Raw genomic sequence first — 22,330 nt, 5'->3', positions numbered from 1 at the left:
AAAATTTCACTTATGATTTTTCTTGATATTTCTTGCTTTTTGTCCTTTTTTTCTACTTTTGTTTCGAACAGGGTTTAAAAAAACGAAATAGATTTTTCCCCCTATTGTGACCTCATAAGAAAAGCCCCTCCCCCGGCTTGTTGCTCAGCTCTGCTGTTCTCTAAAGGGGCGTGGCTCAGAAGTAGCTTGTTTACTTACAGGGTTTAAGTTATATTTCAGCTGGAGCTTTCACATACACATATGAAGGAAGCTCTGAGACTTTTCTTAGTGTGTTAAAGAAATAGAAATATTGGATCTTTAATGTAAATTCGTCACTGGTGTTGCTGTGACTGGTGTAACAGCCTGTTCTTATGAGAATGAAAAACTCCAGTCACTTCAAGTGAAGTAATAACTAAGAAGTTTAGTTACATTATAAACAATAAGAATTTCATTGTACTGATTCACTTGTTTCTTACAGATTTTAAAGTATTACGAACTACTAACAGTATTTAATAAACGCGTGGCTGCTTGTTACTCCTGTTTCCTCCCACAGTCCAAAGACATGAAGATCAGGCTAAATTGGCTTCCCCAAATTGCCTGTAATGTGCGATGTGTGCATGTAATAACCTGAAATGGATTATTACAAAAACAACACAAATCTTGTGCACCACACTCCAGACCAGTAGGTGGCATTATTGCACCAACCGCCCATAAGCTTAAAAGAAAAAGTGATACTCTCACAAAATGCGAGTATTTGCAGGAGATGGAAGCGGTTTGATTTTCTACAAAGGCTGTGGTTTATTTTAAAGGAATTTATCAATTTTAGAACTAAATCATATAAAATCATACTTGGTACTTTTTTAATCATTTATTTAAAGTGACACTTACGGTACCACCGTGGATTTGCGTTTTTATCAGTAGCGTCCGTGACTACGATGTCTCGTTAAGCTTATCGTTAAAAATATAACTTCGTCTTTCAGCTGTTATGTTAACAGTGGCGCATTCGTGTACGTTCTTATTTCTATACACTCTAGGAATGGCGTTAGTGTCACTATAGCTCAATTTCATCATTTACACGCTGGCGGTGTAGTAGCTGGCTAGCTAAAATGCTAGATTGAGATGAAACGCACATTTCTGACAGTTAATGCGATCGTAACGCAGTGTTAGTTAAGCTTGTATTATGGGGTACGAATGGGAAAAAAAATCTCTCTCCCTTTCTCTCTGTCAGAGTCATCCATATTCCAGAAGCTATGAGCACCCCACAAGCGCACACACACACACACACACACACACACACACACTTCTGGCCCTGCTCTGGCTGGGTTGCTATGGAAACAGTAGCAGACAGGTTCTCACGTCCCTTCCTTCAGATTCCTCCTGGCTCGAAGAGCATTTATATTCATACACACACACATACACACACACACACACACACACCGAGCCCCACACGAACGTGTGCACAAGCATGCACAGACGTGGCAAGCACACATATTAATACACAGCATGCACTCCGACATATTGATCCTCACCAAGGGTTGTGTGTGGCCAGAAACAGCAAAGCAGAGCTGTTATTATAATTGTGACGCTGGCAATTACAGAGCTCGTTTATGAGATATTTGCATTCTCTCTTTCTCTCTCTCTCACACTCACACACACACACACACTGAGGCAATTATATTGATTTTCTAAGATGAGTGCTCTGTATTGTTTGGCTAGGTCATCGTCACGTTTGATACTCCAGCGTACTCTGCTGCAGACGAGCCTCATCAGTATGCAGAGGAACAGCCGGTGACGGGGGTGTCATATTTGTCATAATTAATATCAAACATCGCAGCCAGTGACTCATACGTAAAATCAAAGCGATGGTGTGATAATCTTCTCTCTCTTGTCATCTTTTTTTTTCTTTCCCTCTACAGCATCAAGGTGCCATGGAGAAGCAAAGCGAGGAAGAAAGAGATAAAGGTTTATTTTATTTTTCCTCATTCGTCTCTCTCTCACTTTCTCAAACTCATTTAGTAGGATAAGCATCAGCAGCGAAGAGACGGAGCGCACGCTTTCCCTTCCTTTTTAATGTAAGGGGGAGAATGGATATAGAGAATAATATTGCTCCCTCTCTCTCTCTCTCTCTCTCTCCCTCTCTTCTTCATCGGCGGTGTCGGACTTTGAATACTAACCAGGCTCTCAGCACATACAATAAGCATCGTATCGCAGTCTAGGAAATTAAGATAGACAGACAGAGAGAGAGCGAGAGAGAGAGCGAGAGAGTGAGAGAAGGGGGTGGGGGCGGAGGGAGTAAAGGGAAAGAGATGGTTTAAGGGAAAATAAATCTGATTTGAGACTTCAGGTTTAAATTTTATTCTATTCTAGACTGTGTGTGTGTGTGTGTGTGTCAGTGCATTGCATCAGCCATACATTAAGCTTCAGAGATGGAAAAGTCCAATTAAAACCTTTGCAGACACAAATACAACGATCTGTAGAGTCTAGTGTGCCTTTGCTCTTACACACACACACACACACACACACAGACACACACACACAGAGTCTCTCTATCTCTCGCTCTCTCACACTCTCTTCGTTCTTGAACTTTCATTTTCCAAAGGCACTTTTTTCCTATTCCCTAGGCCCCATTGGAGTAGCACACACACACACACACACACACCAATACACGCACACTAAGACACATTCCAGTTCCAGTCCAGTTTAGTCCCAGTGTAGTTTTACACTCTCTAACCTACTAGTAAAACCCTCAACATGCCAGAGTGTAACTGCACCAGTAAGTAGTTATTTTCTCTCATTCTTTTCCCCTTTGCCCCCCCCCCCTCTTCAACCCCACGCCCCCCACCACCACCACCACAATCCCCTCTTTTTGTGTCTGCAACATTGAGACCATCTGGGATGGGCCGCCTCGGTTGTCATGGAGACGCTCCGTGCCGGGTCGTCCGATTGGCCGGTGTGTGCGGTGTGGTGTTGGACGAGGTGTGTCTCGTGTCCTCTGGGACGCTGAGGAGGAGGAGGGTGTGTGTGTGTGTGTGTGTGTGTGCGTGCGTGCACTCGAGCTTCATGCATTGCAAATGCGGCACCTTTGAACCGAGGATGCCGAACCAACATGGGTGCTCGAGAAAAGGCAACACGGCTGTGCTCAGAATGACAACGGCAGCTGGAGAGGGACAAAAAAATTGCTAATCAGCTCTGGAGCCCACTTTTTAACACTTGTTAATGAGAAGAGGTAACTTCAGCAAGAGGCAGAAGTTGGAAATGGTTGTATGTGTGTGCCTGTGTGTGTGTGTGTGTGTGTGTACTAAGCATAAGGGTTGCTTTTACTTTAAAAAATGTTCTTTAGCTGCTCAGGTTGCAGGAGACATGTTTGCCTCAGACAGTGGAATTACAATAAGTGAAAAAAGTGATGTTAGGTCCACTTTTAGGACATTATCGAAATCTTTAGTTTGTGTTTGCTAATCCGTTATAACATCTGTCACAAATTTAACGCCATGTAATGTAACAGTGACTCAAGTAGACGTTGAATGACATCTACAGATAACTCATTTAACATTATAGCAAGCAGGAATTTCACTTAAAGGAGTACTTGAATCTCATCTCTTTCTAGTACATCTATACTTTGTGGTAGCGTGGTGGTGTAGTGGATAGCACTGTGGCCTCGGTCCTCCAGGGTCGAGGGTTCGATTCCCACCTCACAGTCTGTGTGCATGAGTTTGTAGGTTCTCCCCGTGCTTGGTGGGTTTCTTCCGGTTCACAGTCCAAAGACATGCAGATTAGGTTAATTGGCATTCCCAAATTGCTCATAGTGTGTGTATGTGTGTGTGCCCTGCAATGGTTTGGCACTCTGTCCAGAATGCACCTCGTCTCATGCCCAAAGTCTCATGGGATAGTCTCAGTCCTCCCTTTTACAGAATGTGACTGAATGAAAAGATTCTGTACCTTGTACATTACACCTTGTTCTTTTCCTTGTTTACATTTGTCCCAGTTCCCAGTATTCATTGCTCCTCAATTATCACAGTCAGATGTCGTCACTGGTATTCACCACAGGGCAATGTCCAGTTCTAAAAAAAAAAAAGAAAAAAAAAAGTCCAATGTGCAAGTGCCAAAACGTGTAGATGCTCGACTTACTATTAGCTGCAACAGTGAGGCAATCGCTGTAGCCCCCATGCGGAAATAAAAAGCATTGCAACAGGAATAAACAAATTTGCAGCCGACTACACAACAACAACAACAACCGGTTTAAAATGAATGTCTAGATTTTCCATTCATAACAACTGTATAGGGGGTTAATTTTTACGTGGCTCATCAGCTAGCATTATATAAATCACTGTAGATGAACTTATCAAGAAATGTAGAATTTGTCACAGGGCGACATGTACAGTACAGTATGTATGACGTGTAGGGTCTGGTTCAGCCAAATGCAAAGTAACGTTAGGGTGTAAATTAAAGTTATCTACCGTAGTATTTTAGCTAAGCTACAGCTAAACTAGATAGCTTGTGATAACTGAGGTAAGTGGTAAGTTCCTACCAACAGCTAGGCTCAGATTTATTTACCCAGTTACACATTCCTGGATTAACCAGGGTTTAGACACGTCCTCCCAAGATGGCTAAGACCAGAGCTCCCACAGTTGAGCATCTCCAGTAAAACTATGAGTGATGGCATGAAGAGTTTGTTCAGGTCTTACAGGTGTGGTATCTCCACAAAATTGCGTTATTTGCGTTATGTTAAAATTGCTTTAATTGTGTTATGTCTATAAACAAATGAAAAAACGAAAAACACCAAAGTATCCCTTTAAAGGATGTATGCACTGCCGTTGAAATGGAAACACGATACAGTCGGTTCAATGAATGATTATATGCTAGCAGGATGTTGAGACAAACACCTTTGATCATCGCACACGGAGGAAAAAAAACTCTCTCTTGCTTTCCAAACAAGGAAAGGTAATTTACACTTAACACTACTGATGAAGCCTGATCACAAATCGATGCAGTTTTGTAAAGATGAAAATGTATCTTTCGAGCCAAAAAAAAAAAAAAAACAGGGTCCAACATTAAATAAATACAGTGAGACACCTAAACTGACAAGAGGTGACAAATGATTGCCTTTTTGGCTTTAGATAAAGGAAAGGATTGCGCTCGTGTGTGTGTATAGAGAGGGGGGCTGAGAAGGCAAATAAGGAAGGGTGCTCTTTGACGTTAGGTGCTGACACTCCAATACTGAGTGAGTGCTGAGAGCTTTTCAGCTACAGTGGAAACGCTATTGATCGCAGCCCTGTCCTGTGCTGAGACGCTCTCAAAAAACGCTTTGTCTTCCTTTATTTAGCCAGACCCCTCTATGTGTGTGCGTATGTGTGTGTAGGAATGAGAAAGGAAGAAAATGGGTGTATTTAGAAAAGTAAGTTATGTGTGGGTGGTGTGGCCAGTGTGTGTGTGTGTTAGCAGGGGAGGATATACAGACAGAAAAGTAGACAGCAGAAAAGAAAGAGTGTTTGTGTGGTAGTGAGTGGGAAGAAGAAGAGGAGGGGTATTCGGTTAAGTGGCGTCTTGAGGCATTACGTTATCGTGTTACAAAATGATCTTTAATCACCCGTATCATATACGTATTAATGGTGAACAACGAAGAATCCTCAAAGCTGGAATTAACTAAATCAATTAAAACATAATGAAAAAAATCTCCATCTCGATTTATTCACACAGCAAACGGTGCAAAGGAATGACAATGGAGATCGTTTCCTGCACCTACAGTATACCCGCTAGCTTCTTTGTTTTTAATGGACTTGGGGAAATGTTTGATTAGAAAACTGAGTGATAGATAAACAACATAATGTACAGTATACAGGGTGCAGTAACACACTAACTATACTAACTGCAGTTATTGTGTTCTATATAACCTATAAGAAAGCTTACCATGATATAAGTATTACAGAAGTCCAGGTACTTCATTGCTTTACTATGGTATGTGGTTCTATTGTGGTATGTACTTTGGTATAATGGTCCATGGTAACCATACTACCTGGTATTATACTACAAAAATACCATATTAGATACCTTCTAAACTTTGGTACCATGGTATTCACCAAAGTATTGGGGTGCTGAAGTGCCACTACATGATATTTAGGGTATTCACTTAACAGTTATGCACAACAGTACAGTTGTGCGTTCTATAGTACTACCATGGTAACCACTGAAGTGCCCTAGTACCTACTCTGATACTATAGAAAATGACAATGACCATAAATACCACGCTGTACCAACATGTACTATAGTTTACCATATTACACTATAGTTGTTGGTCTTTTGGCTGCTCCCGTCCAGGGTTTTCCACAGTGGACCATCCGTTTAGCACACAAGCTTGGCAAAGGTTTTCCCCCGGATGCCCTTCTTGGCGCAACCCTCCCATTTGATCCAGGCTTGGGACTAGCATTGTATTCACTGGCTTGGGTTTGGGCATTGGCTTGGGAATCGAACCTGGGCCTTACGCAAGGCAGGTAAGAAACATACCACTGAGCCACCAATGCCCACCGTAGTACAAACCTTAATATTCCACTCTATTAAGGTTTGTACCTTTATGGCCCTTTCGTAATATTTATGACTTTAAAAGTTTAATGCATTGTTAGAATTTTCCAATATCACACAGTCATAAATCAAAGTTTCTTTATGATTGATGTAAAAGTAAAATGTGGTATCTTTCCTTTATCTCCTATACCGCTTATCCTCTACAGGGTCGCGGGGGCCTATGGCCTATTCTAGGGGATGTTGGGCAAGAGGCGCGGTGCACCATGGACATGGAATCAATCCATCGCAGGGCACAGACACTCACAATCTCATTCAAACACCACAGGCAATCTGGGAACACCAATTGACCAAATCTGCATGTCTTTGGACTGTGGGAGAAAACTGGAGTACCCGGAGGAAACCCACCAAGCACAGGGAATGCCCACAGAGCCAAGGTGGTAATCACACTCTAACTGGAAATGTGTGCTAGAAATGTGGTATCTATGTTAGAGAAAATAAGCAAAAGAGGCAAAATTATTGCAGCAATAATTTTAAAGATATTTCAACAACATATATAATTATAAATAATCTACTTACTGAAATTAAGTAAAATGACCAAAATGTGTCAAAAAATGTGTCCATCATAATTATAATAATAATAATAATCATAATTATTTTAAGTTTTCTACAGTGGCTGACGATCCATTGTCATCCGAATGGAAATCTATGGCTGGACAACATGGAAGTTTGTCTGAACGTTTTGCAGGGAAACTGAATGTCTTTCATTATACAAATTCTGTATGTTTCGTAGTGTGACTGGGTTATCAACAAAGAAATATACTGCTAACACCTTCTTTCTGAGAAATTGTAACAGAACGCTTCCTGCTATTCACCAGACATATTTTACATTTGCAGCCAATGTGGCACCCAAACAATGGTCTGCCACAAGGGAAAGAGGAGCAAGGATGACTGTGTGGTACCTGGCGCTGCATGTTCTCTAAAGACCTTCAGGTCATTGGCCTGTCATGGGACAAAGCCAAAATCGGCACACTCAACAAAGCTTGATGAAGAACAATTGCCTCCCAATTAATTTGTTACTTGCTTCTTAGTCTCTCTTGCAGCAAGTGACAAATAAATTCGGAAATATTAGTTGTTTGTTTTTAGTTGTTTTTTGTAAATTCATTTTTTAGTATTACTTAGTATTTATTTAAATTCATTTATATTTTTAATTAAATCTGCTTCAACACTGATAAAAAAAATTTCAGTGTATAACCAGGTTAGCACGTAAGGAACAAAGCACAATACAAAATAAAAAAATAATAATTAACAGCAAGGTACTGGGCTACAAAATTTTTCCACACTGAAGTTACAGTTTTTTTTATTTATTACAGAATGACACACTATTTCTCGTTATCAGCCTTTGAGCTTTAAAAAAATAATTCCCACATTTTCTTTCATTTGTTGCTGAGAACATCCTTTTGTATGAGTGATAAAAGTATAAATGTTTTTTTTTGTTAACTAACATATTTCCATATCCTGTACTGTTGCCCTGTATATTTGCTTTGCACAGCAACAATAAAGTAAAATCTAATTAAATCTAATCTAATCTATTCTATTTTAAATGATTGTGGCACCTCCGCTATGCAAGTCCCTGTGAGTTAGTTGTTACTATAGAAACAGTGTCACACAAGAAGACGCAGAATGATATAAACCTATGATTTGCATTGCAGCCAGCACATAAAACAAAGCTGCTATAGTGGAAAATTCATCAACACCTGACATGGACAGAAATCATGGCGTGAAATGGTGTTTTCATTTTGTGATGAAAAATGACACGGTGCTTCTTATTAAAAGGTTATAGTTGGCGAAATATTAGGGATGCTAATAATTAATTATTAACTGATTGATAGCCGCTAAGAATGTAAATGAGTAAAAATGCATTAACCGATAATGTTTGTTTTACACAACATTTTTCTGTAACTTGCGTAACTATTAGCTCGTATTACACAAATAGGCACATTGCATTTATGTTACTGTGTACCACACAGCATCAGGTTTAAATGGGTTTAAACAACCTTATTTAGTCTTCTTCCTTCTTATTTTTAACAATTAACAAGCATACTGTTTGTTTGGGCTTAGTCAAGTCATTTGACTTACATACTGTAAATAATATTTAAAATTGTTCAAATAAATGTAAACTGATTTTTAAAAAATGTCTTTATATTTGGTTATTGATTGTTTAGTATCAGGTAAGAGAAATGTGGAAATTTGCAAGCCTACTAAATATGCCACTACATTCTATATATCGTGATTATGTCTTCATTGTCTTCAATGTTGTGATGCAATATGCTTTGTGGTAGCACCAACCCTCTTGCAAAAATCTATCCAACACAGTCTGAGCGCATTCGAACAATTGATTCTCACTCGTTCTCAAGAGCTCCTGTCTGTGATGTTTTACTACTCTGCTAGTCCTTAGAACAAGAACGCACACCACCTACGTACGCACATAACTCAGCCTCTGGGGGAGAAAAAGGCACAGACGTTCCCCCATTAAAGCCCGTCTGTGAAATGTATACACGGCTCAGGGTTCGTGCATCACTCTCTGTACCATTGAAACCCGTTTACAGGTTTTTGCAAAACAAACACACGCCCACACACACACACCCACATACTGTTGGGAGGCAGCAGGGCTTCAGAAGAAGTCTCGTGACCTTATTTGTAGTTGTATGTGTCCCAGTTGTTACTTTTTTTTTTTTTAAACAATGTACATTTAAGGATAAAGGTCAGCATGATCTAGGCTGGTACCAGCGTCGCCAGTTCTACTTCAGAGTCCCTTTTGAAATGCCAATCTTTTATATGATCAGTTTAGACATGAGCATTTTGTGTAAAAAATAATCGCTGTAATGCTTTACATTGCAGTGTCCCTATTACAGTGTTAGAACCAGTAAAATTATATACAGATTCTGCACTCTGTAAAATATGTCGCGATCTGGAAATGGCCTATAGGTAAATAAGTTAGCATCCCATTGTAATAAAGTACCAAAGTGAGATTAATTACATCATTTTTTGTTATTTATACTTGCTCTGAAAATCAAAGCAAGACATCTAAAAATAAGTTTAAACTGATTAAATAATAATAAAAAAAAATAATAAAAACTTCTCTTGAATATCAGGTCATATTAAGAAAATGCCACCTGCCAATATTCTGTGTGTGCATGTGTGTGTATATGTGTGCGTGTGTGTGTGCTCCATCTCAGTGGAGCAGTCACCATCACAGCTGCGCAGATGCTGGTGTGATGTGCTAGGCTGAGCATAAGCATTTCCTGCCATGCTTCAAAGATCGCACACACACACATAAACACACACACACACACACACACTGCCCCACACCACTGTGCCACTGGCCACTGGGACAAACTGAGATGTATGAGACTAATAAGTCACACATCAACAAACACATACACACAGGTACAGACTGTGTGTGTACATATGTGTGTCTGTGTGTGTGTGTGTGTATATCTGTGGCCTGTCCGTGTGTGTGTGTGTGTGTGTATGTTTGGTAAACTTTCCTGCTAATTAAGATAGGAAGGTTAAGGTCAGTTAATACTAAAGAATGACCTGCAGTGTTAGTATATTTTTTCTTCTGTACATGAAAGAACACATTCAGGGTCGAGTTAAGGACACGTGGTGAGGATTCAATACTGAAAGCATGCTAACTCTGGACTTAGAAGTTGTGAAGTTAATAAAACAGAGTTGTTTCACAATATGACAAGAGCATTTAAATATCAAAATATAAATAGCGCAAATAAAAGGAAATATGTGTATGTCTATGTTTTTTAAACTAAAAGTTTACCTCAGTTACCTCAGAATGTTAACTAATGCTAACTGATAATGATTAGCATTAGCTTGTTCCTGTTAGTTTTACTGTAGCTCTTGTGGCTCTGCATTGGTTATTAATTACTATTTAGGTAATTAAATTGCTTTCAAAGTTAGATTTTCCCTTTTATTTCTCTCTAATAAGCTCTGATGTCTTAACAGATAGAGAAAAGAAAATGAGACATATATGTGCTAGTTACGCTGTTAGCATGTGTATTGACATGGCACACTTCATTCCATTTTCACCTGCTGGAAGCTTTTCACTGCTGCTTCATTACATTGTTTTTCTGTTTTGTTTAACCAAGTAAAGAGAACTAAAATGGATGAAACTAAGTAATATTTTGTTGAATAAATTGATAAGTCGAAGCTAAGTCCTCTTTCCTCCCAAGTCACAAACCTTTTCATCTCTTCTTTTCAAAAGAAGCTGCAGAAACATTGGCACCAGAACCAGCAAATTCAGGTCCAGCTTCTTTCCCACAACCGTCACACTGCTGAACTCTACACTACACCACACAACCACTTAAACCACTTACACCCTATTACCTGTAATACATCTCACAACTGTATTACTCTTTACTTTAACTGTAGATTTGTATATATCCCTAGACTCTCTTAAAATATCTATACAATTTATCTCTATATACATTGTACAAACAATGCTGTGCTTTTTTAGTACGTTCAATATAAATACTGTATATAGATACATACACACACATACAGCATACAGTACTTAGTGCATATACTTTATATCTACTGTGTGTGTGTGTGTGTGTGTGTATATATATATATATCTACACTCACCTAAAAGATTATTAGGAACACCTGTTCAATTTCTCATTAATGCAATTATCTAATCAACCAATCACATTGCAGTTGCTTCAATGCATTTAGGGGTGTGGTCCTGGTCAAGACAATCTCCTGAACTCCAAACTGAATGTCAGAATTGGAAAGAGGTGTTTTAAGCAATTTTGAGCGTGGCATGGTTTTTGGTGCCAGACGTATCTGGTTTTTGGTGTCTGAGTATTTCACAATCTGCTCAGTTACTGGGATTTTCACGCACAACCATTTCTAGGGTTTACAAAGAATGGTGTGAAAAGGGAAAAACATCCAGTATGTGGCAGTCCTGTGGCCAAAATGCCTTGAGAGAATGGGCCGACAGATTCAAGCTGATAGAAGAGCAACTTTGACTGAAATAACCACTCGTTACAACTGAGATATGCAGTAAAGCATTTGTGAAGCTACAACACGCACAACCTTGAGGCGGATGAGCAACAACAGCAGAAGACCCCACTGGGTACCACTCATCTCCACTACAAATAGGAAAAAGAGGCTACAATTTGCACGAGATTACCAAAATTGGACAGTTGAAGACTGGAAAAATGTTGCCTGGTCTGATGAGTCTCGATTTCTGTTGAGACATTCAAATGGTAGAGTCAGAATTTGGCGTAAACAGAATGAGAACATGGATCCATCATGCCTTGTTACTACTGTGCAGGCTGGTGGTGGTGGTGTAATGGTGTTGGGTATGTTTTCTTGGCACACTTTAGGCCCCTTGGCACACTTTTAGGCCCCATCGTTTAAATGCCACGGGCTACCTGAGCATTGTTTCTGACCATGTCCATCTCTTTATGACCACCATGTACCCATCCTCTGATGGCTACTTCCAGCAGGATAATGCACCATGTCACAAAGCTTGAATCATTTCAAATTGGTTTCTTGAACATGACAATGAGTTCACTGTACTAAAATGGCCCCCACAGTCACCAGATCTCAACCCAATAGAGCATCTTTGGGATGTGGTGGAACGGGAGCTTCGTGCCCTGGATGTGCATCCCACAAATCTCCATCAACTGACAATAAAGTTGTATCTATCTATCTATCTATCTATCTATCTATCTATCTATCTATCTATAATAAGGTTATGTCATCTTTAACAACACTTTGTCTCCTTATTAACTGCTTCTATGTCTGAATTGCCTCTGAACTGTCATTGTTGTTCTGTTTAGTGGTAATGGAAGCTACAAAGCTAAGCAGCTTCTAACACAAGGCTGAATCCAAAATCCCTCTCTAGTGCCTGATCAAGGGCACTACTTGGTGTGTGGAACAAGGGATTGTACTGTAGCTTTCCATTTAATGCTCTTTAGGATTCAACCATGGAAGGTATATGATATTCTACGACATAATAAAGGAAAATATATAAGTTCCTCAGGGCTGTCCACCACCTGCTAACCTTTTGGCTACACAGTACCAGTTAGAATTTCAAACTACTTTCACCCCAGTTGAATTCACTAACTGTCTGTCACCAGCTTAAGGCTAGTTCCACTAGTAATGAAAGAATATGTGTTGGCGCAGCATAATGATTACATAAACAAACAAACCATACTCTGTTGATAATAAATGCTATTATATAAAACACCATTTTGTGGTGTATAAAAGCAATATCACGATCAAGGTTGTGCTGTTGTACTGAATATCAGCACGGCTGTAATATCATCAGTACTCAGGCAGTGCCCTCGTGCCTACGACTGCATCACAGCTGTGCTGATATTCAGTACAACAGCATGACCGTGAGTGTGATATCACTTTTATACAACAGTTAAGGGTTGTGATATTGCTTCATTATTGACTTTGAGGAAACCCACAAAGCACATGGAGAAAATGGAAGCTACACACACACAGATCGAAGGCGGAATTCGCACCTCCAACGTCAGATGTGCGTCAAACAATGCTTAAATGCTTATAACCATTTATGTATCATTTTAAAGAAACATTTTACATCTACTATATGTATATGTATCATGTTTTCACATATTTATATTACATAGTGTGATCATAATCTCCTAGTTCATTGAATGGTGAACCATGATGGTGAATGGCAAAATTAATCGTGAATACTGATTCAGTAAACAAATTTAAACAGAGCTCATACTCAGCTCATGTCAGTGGACGCAGGTCGAACACAACTGATATTGTAAAAGGACCCAACAGTGGACATTAGCTCTAAAGACAGGGTGGCCTTCAAAAGCGCCTTACTATTATAGCTCAGCCACCACACACACACTTACCACAGATAATGCTGCGTTGCTATGGGAGACCAGTCTCGAAGGTATATTGGATTGAGGGAAGATGTTTCCAAGATTTTTTTTCTCAGTATCTATCTGTTTTCAGTGAGAATAATCTGTTTCTAAAGCAGACTGACTCATACAGAGTACACAATAAGATCTATACGCGCGGTAGAATCTGATCCGAGATCAACGCCCTTACACACTTTATCGATACAAGTTCTCGCTAAGCTGTCTGCGCAACTGTATTAATGCTGTGTTTTTTTTTAAATCACAGCTCGAATTACAATGCGACAAGAAAGTCATTTTCCGCCATACATTCCATTTTGACGTTGTTTCTCCACTCTTCACCTCAAAATTGTGTTTTATACACAAATTCACACATAAATCTAACCGATTTCTGTTTTCTCAATTTGTCAACATGACAGCGATGTGGAAATGTTTAGCTGCCCAAAACCGAAGACAAAATCACAAAACAATCCTTTGGTATATTTTTCGAAAAAAACATTTAAGACATTGTTATGGAGGTGATTTAGTGTTGTTCATACATTCCAGAAACCAGACATAAAAAATCTTTCTGCTTTTGAAAATATAAAAGTACAACCCACACCATGAGAAAGTTGAGAGATAATGAATCAAAATTACAGCCTGCATAAGTGCGACTTTCAAGTAGAGTCCGGCGACAGAACACGATATTAATACCGCGATAAATGTTTTGCCGCAATACCATGTTTAAAACGTATTATGGTTATAATGTAACACTGATTCATACAGTACTGTACAAAAGTCTCGCGCCACCCCTCATTCCTTCATATTTTGCTTCCAATGAGTCAGACTTTCTTGTATTTTTAATGTAGTCTTGAGGAATAGTTCTCCAGGCTTCCTGAAGTTTTTTTTTCTCAGCTCTCATTTTTGGCACAATTTTGTCCAGTCCAGTCGCAGTGTTTTTTTGTTTTTGTTTTTTTTTAGCCGCAGACTAACATATGAATCATTTAAGCATTAAAAGAATCTAATTTAAGACAGGAACCAGTGAGAAACTGTTGCAGATGATGACAGATGACCAGGCCAGTCATTAGTATACTGGCGATGCTGAATGCTGTGTGGTTGGTACAGATGAGACGGGAAATGAGGTTGCTGCTAAGGTTTTTACATAAACAACAAATTTTAAAATTGTGTCTTTAGGCACAAATGATGGCGCCAGTGTGGTGTAGTGGTTAGCACTGTCGCACCTACAGGGTCAAGGGTTCGATTCCTAACTCAGGTCTATGTGTGTGGAGTTCTTCCTGTGCTTGGTGGGTTTCCCTCGGGTTTCCTCCCACAGTCCAAAGACATGCAGATTAGGCTAATTGGTGTTCCCAAACTACCTGTAGTGAGTGTGTGTGCCCTGGGATGAATGGTCACCTTGTCCAGGGTGTACCAAACATCGTTTCTTAAGTGTCCTGGGATAGGTTCCAGGCCCCCGCCACATGAGGGGGCCTCAAGACTTTTTCCCCATACTGTATGTCATATATGGTTTAATAGTGAGATTTGTTTTTGACTCTGATAATGGTTTAAAATCAAACAACAACCAACCCGTACTTGTTTAAATTCACCATCATTTTTAATGGGATTCGATATTAAAATGTACCTTTTCATTGGCAGTTTCATTAAACTACTTCGAAACAAAGAAACCTGCAGATATTTTCCTGCTAGTGTTTTGCAGAACAATTAAACATTGCAATAAATGTCATGCATCGTGTTCTGTCAGACATGGTGTACATTATCCGACTCTTTTTTTCCCAGGGATGCTTCGTGTTCGAGAGTGTACACCGTATTTACTATATCAATAAGACGGGAGTCGCAACAAAGCAAGGTGACGTTTTATTGTCACACTCGCCGTATACCCAGTTCCTGGAAGGGTATAGTGACAACCAGGAGGTTCTTTCACACTATAACCACAACCCACACACACACACACACACACACAGGCATGTACACACTAACACACCCTGTCTCTGATTCATGGGGGAGGAGTCATTAGTGTCTTTCCAGAAGCTTCTGTGGACCAATAAACAGCAGCAGTCAAGCAAGACGGATCTGAATTCATCACTGTCTTGCGCGCACTCTCTCTCTCTCTCTCTCTCTCTCTCTCCTTCACACCCTTTCTTATTCTGTCTGTCTATCTCTCTGTCTCACTCTCCCCCACCCCCATCCTTCGTTTTCTCTCTGTCTGTAGTTGTGAGCAGCTCCCTGATGAGTCACCTACCCCTCTGTCATCTGAACACAACCACTGCTGCAGAGAGAGAGAGAGAGAGAGAGAGCAAGTGAGGGAATGACAGAAAGCAAGAGAGGAGGAAGAGAGGAAGAGAGGTAGCATCTTTTTCTCTGTCACCTCTATGGTGTCCTCACACAACATCCTCTCTCTCTCTCTTCCTGTACCAAACTCCAAACTCTAAAATCATCACCATCAAATTTTTCAAGATGAACATTTACATTTTTTTTTCCATTTTCTCTCTCTCTTTCTGTTTCTCTCTTCCTTTACTCCTGTCTGTCTCTCTCTCTGCATCTCTCTCTCTCTCTCTCTCTGACACACACATGCTCTTTCAGAATCAAATTTCTAAGATCCTGCGCGTATCAAATTCGTTGTGTCGCTTTGCGCATGAAGGAACGGAAGGGAGCACAGAAGAGTCGTCTAAAACAGCAGTGAAACGGAAAGCAAGCTCCTCCAGCCGAGCGGCTAAATTATGGAAATAGATAAATAAATAATCATAAAGCTCCTGGTATCGTTTCCACACAACTGTGACTAATCAGTGGTGTGTGTGTGTGTGTATGTGTGTGTGCAGATGATTCTTGGAACATGAGCTGGTGAGAAGCACACATGGTACAATAGCTATTAGAGTATAAAATATATAAGGTTGAAATTCCAAGCCTGATATAATCTCTATATAGATCTCTATAGAATGCTTAGAGCTGCATCTGAAATAAAATATAGTGAAACAATTAATAATAATAAACAAAAATACATTACAATAACACTCAGGAAAGGTTAGAGAATGCATTAAATAGGGAACTAAAGTATTTAATATCTCAGTCAGGTCAGAACTCTTTTTCGTAAAAGTTTACACTGTAAAGTTTATCATGATATGAATGAAAATCCTATCCTGTGGTCAGTTTTAGCAGATCACAGATGCAGGATGTTTAAAGGTAACGTCTTGGAGGTAACGTGAGTCTTCTTCAGACAGTAGTTGCTCTAAAAGGTTTCATGTAACGTGTTGTGAATAAATTTGCAGGTAATGGAAAGAAGAGACTGTTATACTGGTATGTCGCACTCATACTGAAACATATGATGTTTTCATAATAAACATGGCATAGTATGAACAGATGCACCGACTGTACAGTAATAATAGGATATACCAAATAAAAAAATTGTACCTTTAATGAGAAATTCAAATTCTTATGAATAACTGAAAATGTAATTTTAACAGGAAGGGTGAAGGCTCTCGTTTGCACTTAATAAGAGAATAAACCCCAGATGCACACGATCGGCTAGTGCCGCTACAATTGATGCCACGTGAGAATGAGAGTACACCCCACCTGCCAGAGAGCTCCAGGGTGCAGAAGGCTAGAGTCGGATTTAAACACCACAACATTAAAACCGGCTCTTCGCACAACATCCTAGCGAAACTATAGTGACATAATGAAGTATTTAACATTTTCACCTTGCACCCCCAGGGTCTGGGTTCAAATCCTGCCTCGGGGTGTGTGTGCATGGTGTTTTCATGTGAATGTGTGTGTGAATGTTGACCAGAGGTCCTACCAAGGCAAATATGGTCACCATTGGCCTCCACGGCCTCTAAATGGGCTACATAGGTTCCTATATGGATTAATGGATAAAGTATTGCACTGCTATATGTAACACCAACATTGGTTAATCTCCTAAAGTGATGATTTCCTCAGAAAGGAAAAGCATCACACACTGTATATGTTACTCAATAAGCTTACCATATTGTCATGTTACCTACTGTACTTGTTAGTATGCAGAACTGTATTTCAGAAACACTACATATCTTGTGCTGTGCTCAAGTGGAATTTGTGATACAGGCAATATAAAGACTTGTGCTGCATTTGTAGTGCATTATTTGTTAGTGATGTGCTAGTTGTAATAATGTCATTTCCTACCTCAGGGTGTTCAACGTTCACAGTGGGAGGGAAAAAAAAACATGCATGCCTACATAAAAGCATGTCTTTTGTTTATTCTGTCAGAGCACATAAAGAAACGACTTTAATGCACTTTTACACTTACAGGCCTGATTGGCTATCAGTTCTGTTCTACTTTAGTGAACTGTGTGCAAGATTTTAGACTAAATTTGCCACACAGCACTAGCAATTCAGATCGGGCAATTTCAAGTGTCTTAGAAGCAAGGTAACATTATAATGATATAATTATAATGTTGGTGATTAGATTATCAAAACAGCAATTTGCATGGTTTAACTGCTAGTTACCAACTACTACAAGTATGTCTGTATATTAACCCATGTAAATCCAAATACTGTAGCAAAGAGCCACATTGCTCTGTCCACACTGTGACTAGCCATATTGATTCGACATCACTCTGTAACTGGGGGAAAAAATGCAAGTTTCTGAGTCGATTAGATGAAATATCTAAGTAAGGTGATGTATTATGTATTTCTTTAATGGGTTTAATCAAGGAATCTCAAATTGGGCCCTTGAGCAAGGCCCTCAACGCTCAACTGCTTAGATGCATAATGAGATAAAAATTATATAATAAAATAAGTTATTTTATAGTTAAAAGAGATAAAAAGTCGCTCTGGATAAGAGCGTCTGTCAAATGCCTGAATGTAAATATAAATTTCAACTTTGCTTTTGAGGGTAGCATTAGCAGCACACGAAATGAGACTGAGCCGATGGGAATATTAACATGTTCCTGAAATGTGCAATGGGATCTCAGCATATTGAACACCTCGCCTCGTGACTTTTACCCTCAAGAACTGAAATCTTGCAAGAAACTAGGCATATACAGCATTGTACTGATTAAACGCTGGCTAAGTTCGTTCAAAACCTGTTTTTGCATCAGTAGAAAGCCAAGCAAAGTGAGTGTGCATATTTTTTGTGTGTTTTTATATTTTGTACAAAATTTAGTGAAGACATAGCACCATGGGTCCTAAGAATGTTAGCAAGGACGGAAGCAAGAAGAAAACGGAGCCAGTTTCCTGTTTAAAGCAGTCAGTGCTATAGAAATCATAAATTAAGGTAAGGTGAGGTTTAATGTCTATTTATTTCATATTTCAGTTCATGTACATATCTTGATTGTTTTTATATGCAAAAATATGTTTATAGTGAAATTGGTAATATTGGTCATATTTTCTGGTGGCTGGAATGGATTATCTGCATTTACATAATTTCCTATGGGTTTCACAATATAAAATTTCGGCTTAAGAAATCGCCCTCCAGAACCGCTAAATTGCCAAGGGACCACTGTATTAGTAATTAATTAGGACAAAATCCTATACAGCTGCAAGTACACTGCATTTAACACCGTTAAAACATCAGCACATAATGCTATAAGAACGTTTTCCTCTCTGTCATGGTGAATATCATAAATACTGAAATCATGTGAAATCTTGAATACGACCTGACTGTAGCACTAATATTATTATTTAAACCAATTTTTTTTTATAAATAATCGAAATAAATAGACGACATCCTCTGAGTTCACTCCTTTCACTACAAAACATTTAAAACAAAACTCCCTACGTCATGTCTGCAAGAAATACTGTCCAGACTAGCATTCCCTGCTTTCACATGGACAATGACAGGAAGCGCTGCAGACATGGACCTCACTGGCCTCATGCCACTTAAAGTCTCTTTCCTCTAACAGGCCTTAATATATTTCTACGCATCCCTATTTCAAAAACCCAAAGCTGGCTCTGACCCCTGGCAGGGACACCTGCGTGAATGTACCTGGCTGGTAGAAGGACACGAGTCCCTGAGAGCAGCAGAAGAATAAGGAGACGGAAGCTGCATCTTACACATGCCCAATAGCTCTCATCAGCCTGAGATATTCTTTCCTGAAGACACGGTGAAATTGGATTCCTGTCACCCGAGGCATGAAGCACTAGCGGCAAAGTGCGTCGGATAAAAAATAAAAAATGGCCACATTGCAAGAGCTGGTGATGTGATGGTGCAGTTCTTTATTCAGGCAGCATTTCTACTAATGTTATGTGGTGTTTTTTTTTTTTTTTACTTATTTAACCCTTTAAATGTTTGACCACATTATATTTTGGTATCCACAAAAAATTTAACCCTAACTGATAGACAAGAAGACAACAAATTCAAACAATATCATATACACAGTCTGTTTTATAATTAAATAAATTATATTTGGTGATGGCAGCATGGGGGCCTTGCACCGCCGGGGTCAAGGGTTCAATCCTGTGTGCGTGGAGTTTCCTCCCACATCCCAAATGACTCGAAGAATAGGCTAATTGGCGTTTTTAAATTAACCCATAGTTGTGAGTGAATGTGTGAGTGTGTGCCCTGCGATGGACTTGAACCCCATCAAGGATGTACCCCGCCTCTTACCCTAAAGCTCCAGGGGATAGGCTCCAGGACTGCGCAGGATAAGCCATATAGAGAGTGTTCAAGTAAAAGATGATTCTTTGATATTTTGCAAAGACGGAAAATAATGTTCCATGGACCTTATGCACAGATATTTTATCAAGAAGTAGATTAAATAATAATGCTACATACTTATAAATGCAGTAATAATTTAACCTAAAATAATGTATTGGTATGACACGAATACATTGAAAATCAAGGGGCCTATCTAAAAAAAAAAAAAAAATGCCGGAGGTAGCTAAGTGTAAATCAAGTTACGGCTCACTAGTGACCTGAGGTATTCATTTTAAGGGTTAACACCATTCAGCCAGCCAGCCACAAACCTAATGAAATCACCTCCATGCTCTAAAAGATTCAGGTCTAGGCTAAGTGAGACCTTAGACATTTTAAGATGAAACCTGAACAAACTGTCTAGGCTGTTGTTGGGAAGCTATCAAAGTATATCATCTATAAAGACAGACGTTGTGTCACATCAACTCATCAAAGAATTCAGACACTTTCTAAGATATCCCTATATAAAGCAATAAAATACGAAGCATCTATTCCTTATTGTATGAATACATTTGTATTCTAAGCAATCCAATGTATCCCAGAGCACATTCCCAATTCCCATGTCGTATTAAATGCACTCCTTTGCAGAATTCCAGCATTAGCATATGATATAAATATAATTTGTTGCTAGGAATGATTTTGGAATCTTTAGATTTTTTTTTTAAGATTGTGTAATTGTCCAGATGTGTTCTTTTCTCTTAGGAATTATGAAGGTAGGTAGGGCTTTTAAAAACTTTTTTTTTAATTAGGTTAAAAATCTCCAGAATAGCATTCATTACACTTGTGGCATATGTGAAACTACCATGAGCAAGAAATTTAACACATTTTGCCTGTTTACTGCAAAGCCACTTATAATGGAATTGTTGCGACTGGTGTGCAAATGACAATACACGGTACAACATAATCACACCTAAGATTTTGTTCAATCGCATTAAGCTTTGATTACAGCATGCAGTGTGGTGATCAGTTCATGTGTAAAAATGAATCCTCATGCTCCCAGAACCACTCTTACACAATTTAACTCCATAGGTGTAATAACCTGGTCCTCTAGTACATTCAGGTCATCAGCTTATTTCATTTTTTTGCCACATAACATTGCTACGAGTCTAGACATGACCAACTTAAAGCAAACCCAGATCATAACACTGCCTCCAGAGGCTTGTACAGTGGCTACAATGCATGATGAGTGCATCGTCCATTTGTCCAATGCACCTTCGTCCATTGCTCCAATGTCCAATCCTTATCCTCCCTTGCAAATCGTTTCCAGTCTCACTAACGAGTGTTTGTCTTATTGTCACACAGCTGTTTAGTCCCAATACTTTGATCGTAGTCGTTGATTACGTTTTAATCACATTTTATGTGTGGAAATCCTTTTTGATTTCCCAATTGAACATAGCTATGAGTTCTACTGCAACTGGACCAGGTGTTTAAGTGATCTTTGATGGACATTCACGATTTTTGTCTCTTCCTCAAAGTTAATGGTTCTTTCCAGGTTTTTAATAAGGTGTTAAACAGGTCTTAACCTGAATGTCTTTGTTTGATTCAGGACAATAATGTCACAGTTAAAAAATAGGTTTTTTTCACCAGGTAGTGACCTTAAACTATGACCATTACAACTGATCTATAAACTGGTGTAAAAAAAAAGCCATTTAGTTTTTCTATATTGTTGTTGTATAAAGTTTCCAATTTCACCTGAAGATACCCATATTTTAGGCATATAAAATATCTCATGTTTAGTCCTGACTTCCACTTGGTAAAAAAAAAACATATTGCATACAACCCAGGCTAACATAATGGATGCATTGCTTTCTATGTAAACACATCTCTAACTGATGGTTACCAGGTGATTGATGGCTAAGGTTAAGCAAAAAACTGCGGGTTGAAACTAACCTAACAGAAGCTATTGTGGAGGTAAAATTAATTACGCTCGTTGCCTTTGAGAGGAAACGTCCTCTCTCTTGTCTGGCGTCTCTGCTCTAATCTTAATTGTCTGATTATTATGAAGTGAGCAGAAGAATTTGTTGCTGTAATGAAGTATCTGCTGAAGAGCAGGGTAGATCTGAGAGTCTTGGAAAGGAGGAGAGAAAGAAGGAGGAGAAGAGCTTAGGATAAGGGAAGTGTTGAGGAGGAGAGGGGGAGTGCGAGCATCAATGATGATTACACACCAGACGCAGAAGCATGCAAGCAGCAATGCCATGGCAACAACACTCTACTTCTTCACCAATCCAGGCAGGTGATCCACTTAGAAGAT

General features: G+C 39.2%; 1 protein-coding gene across 2 annotated transcripts in view; it reads right to left on the bottom strand.

Annotated features, from left to right (window-relative positions):
- bcl9 (BCL9 transcription coactivator) overlaps positions 1–22,330 on the bottom strand; it is a 115,310-nt gene that overhangs the window by 85,358 nt on the left and 7,622 nt on the right. The window contains exon 2 of one of the 2 annotated variants that reach the window (XM_053476855.1): positions 3,916–4,037. The exons of the other annotated variant lie outside the window; for it this stretch is intronic. The gene's annotated coding sequence lies outside the window, so the exon portion shown is untranslated. The remainder of the gene's footprint in view (positions 1–3,915; positions 4,038–22,330) is intronic. 2 annotated transcript variants of the gene reach the window in all.

The sequence above is a fragment of the Clarias gariepinus genome, chromosome 18 (assembly GCF_024256425.1).
Source record: "Clarias gariepinus isolate MV-2021 ecotype Netherlands chromosome 18, CGAR_prim_01v2, whole genome shotgun sequence".
Lineage (NCBI taxonomy): Eukaryota > Metazoa > Chordata > Actinopteri > Siluriformes > Clariidae > Clarias > Clarias gariepinus.
This window is presented reverse-complemented; position numbering and strand designations above follow the sequence as displayed.